This window comes from Canis lupus, chromosome 7 (assembly GCF_003254725.2).
Source record: "Canis lupus dingo isolate Sandy chromosome 7, ASM325472v2, whole genome shotgun sequence".
In the NCBI taxonomy this organism is placed as follows: Eukaryota; Metazoa; Chordata; class Mammalia; order Carnivora; family Canidae; genus Canis; species Canis lupus.
In genome coordinates this window covers 63747901-63763180 of record NC_064249.1, presented here as the reverse complement: position 1 = coordinate 63763180, position 15280 = coordinate 63747901, and the positions used below count along the sequence as shown (strand labels likewise).

Below are 15280 nucleotides of genomic sequence, written 5' to 3'. Positions count from 1 at the left end.
AGCTATCCATCTCTCTTTACGTGTGTTCCTGAAACAGCCTGTAAGAGCCAGAGTGAACACAAAGACCCCTGCACTCCAAATATTGGAGATCTGGGCTCAGATCACTGCTACTTCTGATCACAGAGATGCAGACAGAAGCCAGCAGTCACTGCTGTTGCACCATCTCTCACTGCTGCAATCCCCTCCAGTGGGCTAAGCTTGCAGGGGACTTAAAGGGCCAGCACTCTTGTTTATCCCTTCATTTTTGTTTCTACTCTTTTAAAAGCCAGACACTAAAGACCAGCACATCAAAAAACAACTGCATGTATGAAGTGAATTAGAACATGACTCCTCATGATCACCGAAAGGCTCAGAAAAGACATGAGAAGACCTTGAATTTACAGTTCGGGCTAACCTAATCCTCAGCACAGAAAACAGCCCACAACAATCTCAAACCACAATGACAAATTAGAAAACCTCGGGGATAGAGGAGAATTTGCTATCAAGGGTTACTACATTATTAGATTCAAAGTCCAATTTTCAACAATGAAGAAAGTTACAAGGCATACAAAGAAACGGGAAAGTAGGGCCCATTCAAAGGGAAAAACTCATCAATAGAAACTGTCCCTGAAGAAGATTTGATGGCAAATATACTAGACACAGATGTCAAAAAGACATATGAAGATCTAAGGAGATGGAGAGAGTCAAGAAAATGTATAAATGAGAGGAAAACACAAAGAGAAAATCGACTTAGGAAACAAAGAAATTCTTGACCTGAAAAGTATAATAACAAATGAAAAATTCACTTGAGGGATTCAAAGGCAGATTTTAGCAGGCAGAAAACTCAGTGACCTTGAAAGATAGGGCAATGTAGACCACGGAGTCTGAGAAACAAACAGAAAGAAAAAAAGACTGAGATCTGAACAGGGCTTAAGGGACCTGTAGGACACCAACACACACATCTACATGTATCATGAAAGTCCCAGTACAGGGAGAACAAGGGGTAGAATACTTGGAGAAATAATAGCTAAATGCTTCCCAAATTTGATAAAAGACATGAACACAAACATCTGAGAAAGTCAATGAATTCCAAGTAAGGGGAACTCAAAGAGATATACACTATATAATCTAATTTTCAAGAGAGACAATCTTGACAGCAGCATGAGAGAAGCTGAATCATCACATACAAGGGTAAGATGACAGCAGATTTCTCATCAGAAGTTTTGGAGGACAGAGGGCAGTCAGCAAATATATTCAAAGTACAAAAAGAAAACTGTCAGCCATGAATCAATATTTAACAAAAAAACTACTTTTCAAAAGTGAGAGGAAAATTAAGACCTTCCCAGAAAAACAAAAAGGTGGGGGACTTCATTACCACTAGACCTGCCTTTCAAGTAATGCTCAATAGAATCCTGCAAAGTAAAATAAAAGCACACTAGACAGTAACCCATAGCCACATAAAGAAATAAACATCTTGATAAAGGTAAATACATGTTCAAATAACAACTAGTGTTATTTTTTTTAAAGATTTTATTTTTATTTATTTATCATGAGAGACACAGAGAGAGGCAGAGATACAGGCAGAGGGAGAAGCAGCCTCCATGCAGGAAGCCCGATACAGGACTCGATCCTGGGATTCCAGCATCACACCCTGGGCCGAAGGCAGGTGCTAAACCACTGAGCCACCCAGGGATTCCCCCAACTAGTGTTATTATAATAATGCTTTATAGCTGTACTTTTTATTTTCTACATGACTTATGAGTAGCACAAAGAAAAAATGCTGTTTCAAAAGCTAGTATTATTAGAATTTTAGTTTATAACTCCAAATCTTGTTTTCTATGTAATTTAAGAGACTAATGCATTAGTTTATGTTTTGGGAATACGGTGTATAAAAATGTATTTTTGTAACATCAGTAACCAAAAGGGGTGGGAACAGCATAAAGGAGCAAGGTTTTTGTATGTGTTTTAAGTTAAGCTAATATACATTCAAATTAGTGCTATAACTTTAGAACATTAAATGTAATCCCCATGATCACCCCCCCAAATAACTCTCAAATTTAAAGAAAATAATTTAAATAATTCAGTACAAAATGAATCAGCTAAATACAAAAGGTAATAATGTAGTAAATGAGGGACAAAAAAAGCTATAAGGCAACAGAAAATAGCAAAACGACAGAAGTTCCTCCTTATCAGTAATTATTTTAAATGTAAATGGATTAAACTCTCCAATCAAGAGAGACATGGGCAGAATGGATAAAAACACATGATCCAATCATATGCTGTCTACAGGAGATTCACTTTAGATCCAAAGACAGAAATCGATTGAATGTTAAAGGATGGAAAAAGATAATCCTTGCAAACAGTAATCAAGAGAGGAGTGACTATACTAATGTCAGATACAATAAATTCAAAATCAAAGGTACAAGGGACAAAAAAATATTTTAATAGAAGATTTACTACAGCAATAAGCAATCAATTGCAAACACCCAATGACAGATCAAAATATAAGAAACAAAAGCTGACAGAACTTAAATATCTTTAAAGACAGAAGGAAAAAAAAATAAAGACAGAAGGAAACAGAGGACCTAACACAATAAACCAACTAGATCAAGCAGAAATATACAAAACATTCTGACAACAGCATATACATTTCTCTCAAGTGAGTATGAAACATTTTCCAGAATAGACCATATGTTATGCTAGAGATTAAGTCTCAACAGAGATGATGTTGGGAATTACTGAAGGAAAGTGGACAATTCACAACATGGTGGAAACTAAACATATTTTAATGCCAACAGATTAAAAAATAAATCACAAAGGAAACTAGACAATATTTAGATGTGAAGGAAAATGAAAATACAATGTACCAACGCATGGGACACAACTAAGAGGGGAAACGTATAGCCAAAAATGCTTACGTTGAAAAACAAGACCTCAAAACAACCACTTAACTTTGCAAATTAAGAAACTAGAAAAAAAAAATTAGACCCAAAGATATTAGAAATAAAGATTAGAACAGAAAGCAACAAAATAGAGAATAGAAAGGGGGGGAATTAATGAAACCAAAAGTTGGCTCTTCAGAATCATCAACAAAATTGACAAACCTTTAGCTGGACTAAAGAAAAAAAGAGAAAAATCAAATTACTAAAATCAGAAATAATTGGGACATTATTGCCAATCCTACAGAAATAAAAAGCATAAGAGTACTGTGAATAATTATACACCAACAAACTGAATAACCTAGATGAAATGGACATATTCCTAGAAACACAAAACCTACCAAAACCAAATCATGAAGAAATGGAAAACCTGAATAGATACATAACCAGTAAAAAGACTGAATCAGTAATCAAAAATTTCTCAAAGAAGATCTCCCTGAACTTGACTGCTTCACTGGAGCATGATACTAATCTTATTCAAATTTTTCCAAAAACTTCAAGAGTAAAAAACACTTTGTAATTTATCCAAGAAGCCACCATTACACTAATACCAAAGGGAGACAAAAACACTACAAGAAAACTACAGACTGCTATCCCTTATGAACACTGATGGAAAAATTCTCAGTGAAATGCTAGCAAACTGAATTCCACAGCAATATTAAAAGGAATATACACCACGACTAAGTGGGATTTATCCCTGAAATGCAAGGATTGTTCAACATATGAACTCTGATCAATGTAATACACTGCATTAACAGAATAAGAAGAAAAAAAAAACAGGGGATCCCTGGGTGGCGCAGCGGTTTGGCGCCTGCCTTTGGCCCAGGGCGCGATCCTGGAGAACCGGGATCGAATCCCACATCAGGCTCCCGGTGCATGGAGCCTGCTTCTCCCTCTCCCTCTGCCTATGTCTCTGCCTCTCTCTCTCTGTCTCTCTGTGACTATCATAAATAAATAAAAATTAAAAAAAAAATCTTATAAAAAAAAAAAAAAAAAAAAGAAGAAAAAAAAAACAAACACATAATCCCCTCAATTGATGCAGAAAACACATTTGACAAAATTCAACACCTTTCATGATTTTAAAAAAAACAACTCAAAGAACTAGAAATAAAAATCTATTTTAACATAATAAAAGCCATATATGAAAAACCCACAGCAAACATCATACTCAAAGGTGAAAGAATTTCCTCTAAAATCAGAACAAGGAAATGATGCCCACTTTCACCAGTTTTAGTCAACATAATACTGGGCATTCTAGTCAGATAATTTAGACAAGAAATAAAAAGCATCCAAATTGGAAAAGTAGTAAAATGATCTGTTTGCTGAGGATAATTACAGAAAACCCCATAATAAAAACAGCTCTTAGAAATAAATTTAGGAAAGTGTGAAGATACAAGATTCTCAGGATACAAAATCAGTTGCATTTCTATACACCAATAAATAATCTGAAAAGGAAATTACAAAAATAATTTGATTTATAATATCAAAAAAGAATGAAATACCTAAGAATTCACCAAAAAAAAAAAATCAAATACTTCAGTAAACACAACAAAATATTGCTGAGAAAAATGAAAGACATACATAAACAGAAACACAGGGACACCTGGGTTGGCTCAGCAGTTGAGCATCTGCCTTCAGCTCAGGGCATGATGCCAAAGTCCCAAGATCCAGTCCCACATGGGGCTCCCCGCATAGAACCTGCTTCTCCCTCTGCCTATGTCTCTGCCTCTCCCTCCCTCTGTCTCTCTCATGAATAAACTTTTTAAAAAATCTTTATAAATGGAAACACATCCCATATTTATGAATTGGAAAACTTATTAAAATATCAATCCTATGCAAAGAAATCTAGACATTCAATCAATGCCTAACAAAATCCTAGTAATGTTTTTTGCAGAAACTGAAAAACCCATCCTAAAATTCATGTGAAATTTCAAGTAACTCTAAATAGCCAAAACAATTTTGGAGAAGGAGAGCAGTGCTGGATAACTCCTATTTCCTCATTTCAAAACATGTAATAAAGCTACCATAATCAAATACTGTGGTACTGGGATAAAGATAGACATTTTGAACAATGGAGTAGAATAGGGAAGCCAGAAATATGGTTAAATGATTTTTTTTTTTTTTAAGAAGAGTGCCAAAATGATTCAATGAGAAAAGTACAGTCTTATCAACAAATGGTGCTGGGGAAACTGAAAATACATGTGGGAAAGAATTCGGTTGAGCCTTTACCTAATGTCATATTCAAAAACTAACTCAAATTGGATCAAAGATCTAAATATAAGATATAAAACAATAAAAAGAAAACATAGGGCAAAAGCTTCATAACAGCGATTTTGGTAATGATTTCTTGGACAGAACAACAAGGGCATGGGTAACAAGAAAAATAGAAAATAGATGAAGTGGACACCATGAAAATTTTAAAATTCAGTGCATCAAAAGACACTATCAGAGTTAAAAGGCAAGTCACAAAATGAGAAAAATATTTCCAAATCACATCTGATAAGGGATTAATATCCAAAATACACAGAATTTCTAAAACTCAAAACACAATTCAAAAATAAAGTACTCGAATAGACATTTCTCCAAAGAAAATACGCAAATGGCAAGGGTGCACCTGGGTGGGTCAGCTGGTTAAGTGTCTGACTTCAGCTCAAGTCATCATCAAGGTCCTGTAATAGAGCCCTATGTTGGACTCCCCACTCAGAGGGGAGTCTGCTTCTCCCTCTCCCTTCCCCGACTTGTGCTGTCTTTCAAATAAATAAAATCTTTTAAAAAAAATCTGCAAATGGCCAATAAGGACATGAAAAGATGTTTCACATCACTGATTAGGAAAATCCAAATCAAAACTACAATGAGAGGGTGACAGAACATAAGAGACTCCTAACTCTGGAAAATGAACAAGGGGTAGTGGAAGGGGAGGTGGGCAGGGGGATGGGGTGACTGGATGACTGGCACTGAGGGGGCACTTGATGGGTGTTATACTATATGTTGGCAAATCGAACTCCAATAAAAAAAATATACAAAAAAAAAAAAACTACGAGATGCCACCTCACATCCATTAAGAAGGGTACAATGAAAAACAAAATCACAGAAAACAAAGACTGTCAAGGAGGCAGAAAAATTAGAATCCTGTGCACTGTTGGCAGGAATGTAAAATGGTACTGCCACTGTGTAAAACAAATTAGCGATTTCTTAAACAATTAAAAATAAAATTACCTGGGCAGCCCTCTGTGTCTCTCATGAAAAAATAAATCTTTTAAAAAATTAAAAATTAAATAAAATAAAATAACCCTATGATCTGGCAATTCTACTTTTGGGTATATACCCAAAGGCACTGAAAGGTAGGTCTTAAAGAGGTATTTGTACATCAATGTTCACGGTATTTGTACTTCATTATTCACAGTATCTAAAACATGGAAGCAACACAAGTATCCACCAGCAGATGAATAGTTAATCACAATATGGTATATACATACAATGGAATATTTTTCAATGTTTAAAAAGGAAGAAGGGCAGCCCCGGTGGCCCAGTGGTTTAGCGTCACCTTCAGCCCAGGACGTGATCCTGGAGCCCCGGGATAGAGTCCCATGTCAGGCTCCCTGCATGGAGCCTGCTTCTCCCTCTGCCTGTGTCTCTGGCCCTCTCTCTCTCTCTCTCTCTCTCTCTCTCTCTGTGTCTCTCATGAATAAATAAATAAAAGCTTTAAAAAAAAAAGGGGCGGGGGGAGAAATTTCTGCAATATGCTACAATATGGATTAACTATGAAGACATGATCTTAAGTGAAATAAGCCAGTCACAAAAAGACAAATACTGTACAATTCCACTTCCATGAGGTACTTAGAGCACAGGCAGTCAAAATCAGAGAAGGAAAGTGGAATGGTGGTTGCCAGGGACTTGACGAGGAGAATGGCTAATTATTTATTGGGTATAGAGTTTCAGTTTTATAAGAAAATTTTAAAGTTGGATAGTGGTAATGGTAGGACACATTATTAATGTATTTACCACCACTGAAGTGTACAAAACATTTTCAAGATGGTAAATTTTATCTTACACATATTTCACAATTCAAAAAAAATTTTTAAATACACATATACCATTTATTTTCCCAGAGCAACTCTCCTTTGAGGAATCTATCCTACAGAAATACTGACATAAGATTATTTTATAAGCATGTTCATAAGGATTGCATTATTTACAATGCTTAAAAGGGTATTAAGAAGTCCATGTCCATCAATAGGGAACTAGTTAAATGAATCTTCTAGGAAGGCTAGAAGAAATGCTCTACAGACGGGAGGATGGAAGACAGTTAAAGGATCATTTTAAAAAGTAGCAGCCAAAAAAAAAAAAAAAAAGCAGCCTATGCACAGTGAACACTATGACTCCCACCCCTCTTCCTTCATCAGCATTCCTAATGCTAAAAACCCAGGGCTCCAGCCAGGGGGTGGAGATAAGCTGGTTACAATACCTAAGGGATAACATATTCCAAGAAGACACCAGCAGCTCCCAATAAACTAAATCAGATGAATCTTACAGTAAAGTTGGGAGTGAACAAGGCTCCCCTACTTTCTCAATTTCCAATGAGCTTTCTAGTTCCTCACTCTTAAAAACCAGTAGCTAAGGGTGACAAGACATCTGAATGAAACCTCTAAAATATCAAAAAGTCCAGAGCCCAAGAGGGGAAAAAAACAACTTGAAAAAAATTTCAGAGAAAAAGTTAAATAAAACCTAATCTTTAGAGAACAAAATTATATTGTGAAACAAAACCAAAAAGTGTACTAAAATATAAAGCTGCACAGAGATTTGAATATTAAAAATAACAGCAAAAATGTCAGTGAAACCAGGAGCTAGTTCTTTTAAAAGATCAACAAATTGATAAACCTTTACCCAGACTCATAGAGAACTCATATAAAAACAGAAATGAAAGAGGAGGAATAATCAACACCATAGAAAATACAAAGGGTTGTAAGAGATTATTATGAAAAATTAGTGCCAAAGATCGGAAAGAAATGGATAAATTCCTAGAAACACATAACCTCCCAAAACTGAATCAAGAAATAGAAAATCTGAACAGGTTATCAACAATGAAATTACATCAGTAATCAAAAAAACTACCAAAAAAAAAAAAAAAAAAAGTCCAGGACCAGATGGCTTTACAGATGAATTCTACCAAACATTTCAAGAGATAATAATGCCTATTCTTCTCAAACTATTTCAAAAAGTAAAACAAGGAAAGCTTTCAAATTCATTCCATAAGGCCAGCATTACCCTAATACCAAAACCAGGTAAAGACACTACAAAAAAAAGAGAACTACAGGTCAATTATCTCTGATGAACATAGATGCAAAAATTCTCAATGAAATATTAGCAAACCAAATCTAACAATATGTTAAATCATACACCATAATCGAGTGGGATTTATGCCTGGGATGCAAGGGTGGTTCAACATTCACAAATCAATGTGATACATCAACAAGGGAAATGATCATATGGTTTCTATCCTTTCACTATATGCAGAAAAATAATTTGACAAAGTATGGCATCCGTTCTTCATAAAAATTCTCAGCAAAGTAGGTTTAGACGGAACACATCTTAACATAAATAGAGGCCATATATGAAAAACCCATAGCTAACATCATACTCAATGGTGAAAACCTGAGAGCTTTTCTCCTAAGATCCTGATCAAGACAAGGATATCCACTCCTCCCACTTTTATTCAATATAATACTGGAAGTCCTACCTGCAACAATGAGGCAAGAAATGAAATGCATCCAAATTGGTAAGGAAGAAGTAACACTTTCACTATATGCAGATGGTGTGACACTATATACAGAAAACCCTAAAGGCTCTACCAAAAAACTATCAGAACTGATACATAATTCAGTAAAGTCACAGGATACAAAAATCAATATACAGAAGTTCACTGCATTTCTATAAACTAATAATGAAATAGCAGAAAGTGAAATTAACAATCCCATGTATTATTTCAACAAAAATAATAAAATACCTAGGAATGAACTTAACCAAGAAGATGAAAGACCTATATTCTGAAAGCTATAAAACACTGCTCAAAGAAATTGAAGAGGACAAAAACAAATGGGAAAATACCCCATGCTCATGGACTAGGAGAACAAATATTGTTAAACTTCCCATACTACCCAAAGCAATCTACATATTTAATGCAATCCCTAGCAAACCACCAACAGCATTTTTCACAGAACAAAGACTAAGATGTGTATGGAACCAGAAAAGATCAAAGTAGCCAAAGAAATTTTGAAAAAGAATAAAAGTGGAGGGATTGCATCCTAGATTTCAATATATACTACAAAGCTGTAATAATCAAAACATTATGGTACTGGCACAAAAATAGACACATGGACCAACACAATAGAAAGCACAGATATAAACCTACAATTCTGTGGTCAATTAATCTTTGACAAAGGAAGCAAGAATACACAATGGGAAAAAGTCTCTCCGACAACAAATGGTGTTGGGAACAAAGGAAACAATCAACAAAACTAAAGACAACCTACTGAATGGGAGAAGATATCTGCAAAGTGACATACCTGATAAAAGGTTAGTATTCAAAATACATGAAGAGCTTAGGGGTGACTGGCTGGCTTAGTTGGAGGAGTATACAGCTCTTAATCTCAGGGTCATGAGTTCAACCCTCATGATGGATGCAGAGATTAAATAAATTTATAAATGAAGAACTTATACAACACCAAAAAAGATATTTCAATTAAAAATGAGAGGACATGAACAGACATTTTTCCGAAGAAGACATCCAGATGGCCAACAAACATGAAAAGACACAACACCACTCATCCTCAGGGAAATCCAAATGAAAACTACAATGAGGTATCACCTCACACCAGAGCAGCTAAAATCAACAACACAAGAAATGAGTGTTGGTGAGGATGTGGAGAAAAGGAAGCCCACGTGCACTACGGTGGGAATGCAAACTGGTACATTTGGAGGACGTACGGATGATCCTTAATTAAAAATAGAACTACCCTACAATCCAGGAATCACCCTACCAGGTATTTACCCCCAAGATTCAAAAAGATTGATTCAAAGGGATACATGCACCCCTATGTTTACTGCATTATTTACTAAAGCCAAACTGTGGAAGCAGTCCAAGTTCCAGTGATAAAGAAGATGTATATAAAAGCCTGCCATTTGCAATAATATGGTAGAGCTAGAAAGTATAATGCTAAGTAAAATAAGTCAAGAGAAAGAGAAATACCATGTGTTCTCACTCACATATGGAATTTAAGTAACAAAACAAGCAAGCAAAGAGGGGGAAAAAATGAGAGGCAAACCAAGAAATAGTCTCTTAACTACAGAAAACAACCTGATGGTTACCAGAAGGGGGGTGGTGGGGGAGTAGGGGACAGGGATTAAAGAGTACTCTTATCATGATGAAAAAAATAAAATGATAAGAATCTTACCCACTTACACAGCCCACTGTAGTATCATATTCAGCACAGCAGTTGTTAATACTACCAAAGACAGGCTGCTATAGGCACTGCAGGCATAACAATGACAGCACAATCGCTGCCTTTCAGAAACAGGGAGAATGTGCCAATCATCATACTGACATGTGCCAAGAATAGCAATGTGTGCAATGGGCAGTGGCCATACAGGAGAAAGGGCAGGACTAGTTCTTCATCTGCATCAGTTATAGAAGGAATCCCAGAGAAAAGGATGTTTCAGCCAGAACTTGAGGAATGAAAGTTCACCAAGATCAGCAGGGTAAAGAAAGTTGCTAACACATACACATGTCAGGAAAGGAACAGTCTTGTGGAATCACAGGGAAGCTGTGATGATTCCATGTTGGTCATGAGGAGCTTGAGACTCCTGGGGGAAACAGGGAGGGAGAGGCCCAGGCAGCAGCTTGGGCAGAAGTATGCAGTTCCTGGCTAGAATTCAAAGGGTCCAAGTTATCAGCAGTCACTCAAGTCATAGGGGCAAGTAGGATCCCTCCTCAGGAGAAGACCAGCATGTAAGGGAAGGAGGCAAAGGGCTCTGATCTAGCAGAGAAGGATTAAGGTTGGAGAAGGGACAGAAGAGGGTGATAGCACTGATACCAAGAGATGGCAGAGTTTCAAAGGGGCCAGATGGGTGTGAAATGCTAAAAAGGAAGTGCAGGAACAAGGCCTGAAACCACAGGCTGGTTTGGCAAATCAGAGGTCACGATGGTGAACGTGGCAGGCAAAAATGCATGTGGTACATTGAGAAGTAAATGAGAGATATTAAGGAGAGAGGGCACCAGACTCCTTTAAAGCAACTTCATTCTGAAGAGCTAGTGATAGCTCCAGTTTTAGGATATTAGATACCTGGGCATGTTTATAGGCTGTGGGGGCAGAGCCAGATACAGGAAAAGCTGGACATACAGAAGAAAGGAGGGATGTGGGATTAAAAAGATCTTAGAGGGGCCAAAAGAAGGTGGATGAAAAGCCCAAGAGAAAGAAGCGTGGCAGAGAGGCCAGGGGCAGGGCAGATGGTGCTTAAGGGGCTGGGGGGGGGGGGGGGGAGCTAGGTAGCCCAGGAAGAGCTCCTGTCCAAAGGCTACCAATTTCCTCAAAAGAGAAACAGATTCTTAGGTATCTTAACAGGACTGGAGAGAACTCTAAGACAGGGTGGGGACAGGGGAGGGGAGTATAATAGAGGTACATAACATTCAAATAGTTTTATTTTAAAATTAAGGGAACAAAGTCAGTTAAATTTCACCCAAACAGGAAAAAAAGGGAAAAACTCTTGCTCTCCACCTAACTCTCACAGTTTTTAATGCAGATGCTTGTTTGATTAAAAAAACATTCTTTTTTTTTTAGATTTTTATTTATTTAATCACGAAAGACAGAGACAGGCACAGACACAGGGAGAAGCAGGCTCCATGCAGGGGGCTGGACATGGGACTGGATCCCGGGTCTCCAGGATCACACCCTGGGCCGAAGACGGCGCTAAACGGCTGAGCCACCAGGGCTGCCCTAAAAAAACATTCTTAAAGCAACTTTGGACACTCTCTTATTTTCAAAACAATTTTTACCCCATATCCATCAAAACTAATTAGTCTATCAGCAGGCCTAGCTAATTCCAAGGGTTTCCTGACTGTAAAACTTAGGACTTAATATCCTTGAAAATAAATCCCTAATGCATGTTCCCTACATTTCTTTTATAAACTTCTATTACCCTAGAAAGGAGTGGCAGAGGTAGGGAGGAAATGGGCACTTTCTCCTACCTCCCCCTAGAAACAAGTTTATTAAATCACATATACATTTAAAACTTATTTCCATGTACAAATCATTTTATAAGTGTTAGGAGCTGAAAACAATACATTTTATAGCAAGATAATTTCTCAGTGGCCCTAACACAGTCAAAATAGCACAACTCTAAAAATTCCTATAATTTAAAAACTGAGTAAATTTCCCAAAATGCTAGCAGTACTAACTTGACCAGTATAATCATCTTTATGTTTCTTCCAACTATGCTACAAAGAAACCATTCCTAACATCTTGTTTCTCCATTTGAGAATAACTAAGTCTGCTGCTGACTGAGTAGACCTGAATTTTAGAATATTCACTACTACATAAAACCATGTGCCTTAGGCAGGCATCCAGGTAATCATCAGCACTACGAGTGAGGAAACAACAAGCGAGGAAGGTGTCTAACATGACATCCACAAGAAGCAGCAGCTTCCCTACCCCCATCAGGACCACTATCAACCTATCACTAGTGTTACACCAGGAAATGAATCAACACTTAATTGAGGGCTTACCACATTCCAGGTATTGACCTGAACTTTGATGGCTCATTAATTAATAAAACCAGGCCTTAAACTAGGGGAACTAATAAGTATTGCAAGGCAAGTATACAAATCAATTACTATTCACATCTCTCAGGAGGTCTGACTTGCCCTCTCCATTCCCAACCTCAACTAGATCCCTCACTGTATTTGCCATATTTCAGTCTGGCAAATTCATGTGGTCATTTCTGTGCAACCCCTTACATTGTAAACTTGAATAGGACAAGGGTCCTATTATGTTCTCCATTATATTCCTATATTCCTAGTACCTAGCAAGGTGCCTAGAACACAACAGGCAATCAAAGGTTAAATAGATGGACAGATGAATGGATATAGATTTAGTTCTCTGAGAACAAAGCATAGAAAGGTCTAAAGGAAATGCTTTTGTCACAAGTGGTACACCTTTATCTGATAATAAAATTTAATTTTTAAAAAAATGTATTTGAGAGAAAGCATGTGCACATGCAAGAGTGCAGGAGACCTGTGCAGAGGAAGATGGAGAATCTCAAACAGACTCCTTGCTGAGTGGGGAGCCCAACTGATAGAGGGCTCAATCTCACAACCCTGATCAGGACTGAGCTGAAATTAAGAATTGGAGGCTTAAGCAACTGAGCCACCCAGACACCTCAAGTTGGTGGTTTTTTTTTTTTTTTCCTTATATGTCACAGGAAATTAAAATCATACCAAAAAAGAAAACTTTTAAAAATATACTCTAGGATTACTAAACATTACTATTTAATTTGATGGGTCTCTAATTCATAAACTAATTCCTAAGATTAATAGTTAACTTTAGAAAAAAAGTAAATAAAAGAATCCAAATTCGCATTTTGAACAGCTTTTTAAAAAAAATTCTTTGGAATCATAAGCTTACTTCAGAAAACGGCTTTGTCTCTGATGTTTAAGAGAAAGAAAAAGAATTCCTGAATGCACCAGATCAGAATGGATTTAAGCCACAGCCTATCAAATGGTATTTTTCACCATCATTTTGAGGATGTTTTCAACTGCTCTTTTCACATTTATTCAATTCTAAGCTCTCTTTTTAAAATTAATTGAGATTTTATATAAACAAGAGAATATTTTCAAGGAGATACCTAGACAAAACATATGGTGAGCTTCAAAAACTGGGAGACTCCAGGGGATCCCTGGGTGGCACAGCGGTTTGGCGCCTGCCTTTGGCCCAGGGCGTGATCCTGGAGACCTGGGATCGAATCCCACATCGGGCTCCTGGTGCATGGAGCCTGCTTCTCCCTCTGCCTGTGTCTCTGCCTCTCTCTCTCTCTCTCTGTGACTATCATAAATTAAAAAAAAAAAAAAAAAAAAAACACTGGGAGACTCCAGACTATTTTGCCTTGTTTCCTTTCCTCTGAAGTCTTCTGAGGAAGGTAGGCTTCTAGATTATTTTGCAGAAAGGAAATTTATATTTTGTTTTATAAACAATGTAAATTAATTAAACTGATCCCTACACTTGATAGTCCATGCCACTAAATGCCCATTTAATACAGGGGATAAGTTCCATAGCCCTCACAACTCTGAGATCTTGGCAAAGACCCTAAAACTTGTAGCCTAAAGGACAATCTTGACTTGCTAAATTTAGTTGGAGGTCTATTTTAAAGTTGAATTGCTATTTTACTGTTCAAGTTTAATTTCTACAGAATCAAAGTAGAAAATTTCTGGAGAAATCAAAGAATAAAGTTCAACAATCAGAGCTAATTCATCTAAGTACCATAAACTCAAAATACTAAACAATTTGTCCTTTGAGTTCTTAACAGTATTTAAAAAGTTAAAATTCATAGACATCCAGGCTTTCTTTAATCATACTTATAACATTTAACTGGGCACCCTACAATTCAGGAAAGTATAGCAGTTTTTCAAAAATTAAACAGAGAATTACCATATGACACACGATATACCCAAAAGAATTAAAGTAGGGACTCGAACAGATAATTGCTCACCCACAATCATAGCAGCACTCTGCACAACAACCAAGAGATGGGAGCAATATAAGTGTCCAGTGACAAGTGTCCATGGACAAATAAAGTGTGGTACATACATACAATGGTTTATGCCACAGCTTTGAAAATTCTGACCCGTGCTACAACATCGACAAACCTTGAACATATTATGTAAGTGAAAGTAGTAAGACCCAAAAGGACAAACATTATGATTCCATTTATAGGAAGTACCCAGCATAGACAAATACATAGAAAATAGGATAATGGTTACTAGGAGCTGGAAGTGGGATTCGGAGTTCCTATTTAATGGGTACACAGTTTCTGTTTGGGATGATGAAATAGTTTTAGAGATGGATAGTGTAATACTTGCACAACCATGTGAATGTACTCAATGCCAGTAACTAGTATATTTAAACATGGTAAAAGAAAAAAAGTAATTTTATATCAAGTGTATTTCACGATTAAAAAAATGTCAGGAAGATTCTGAAATGCGGGTCTTATGATTGTCAAATAGCTTTTGTACCATCAAAGTGAAAAGGAACCTAATTATTCAAAACTTACCATGACTACATGTTGTGATTTTTAAATTCTTAGATACTGCTTTT

The 15280-nt window shown here is 36.7% G+C and overlaps 1 protein-coding gene across 3 annotated transcripts in view; it reads right to left on the bottom strand.

The window, feature by feature from the left end:
- Positions 1 to 15280, bottom strand: part of OSBPL1A (oxysterol binding protein like 1A) — a 228127-nt gene that overhangs the window by 208801 nt on the left and 4046 nt on the right. Inside the window, exon 1 of one of the 3 annotated variants that reach the window (XM_025429284.3) lies at positions 10370 to 10388. The exons of the other annotated variants lie outside the window; for them this stretch is intronic. The gene's annotated coding sequence lies outside the window, so the exon portion shown is untranslated. Of the gene's footprint in view, positions 1 to 10369; positions 10389 to 15280 lie in introns of those variants that run through there. 3 annotated transcript variants of the gene reach the window in all.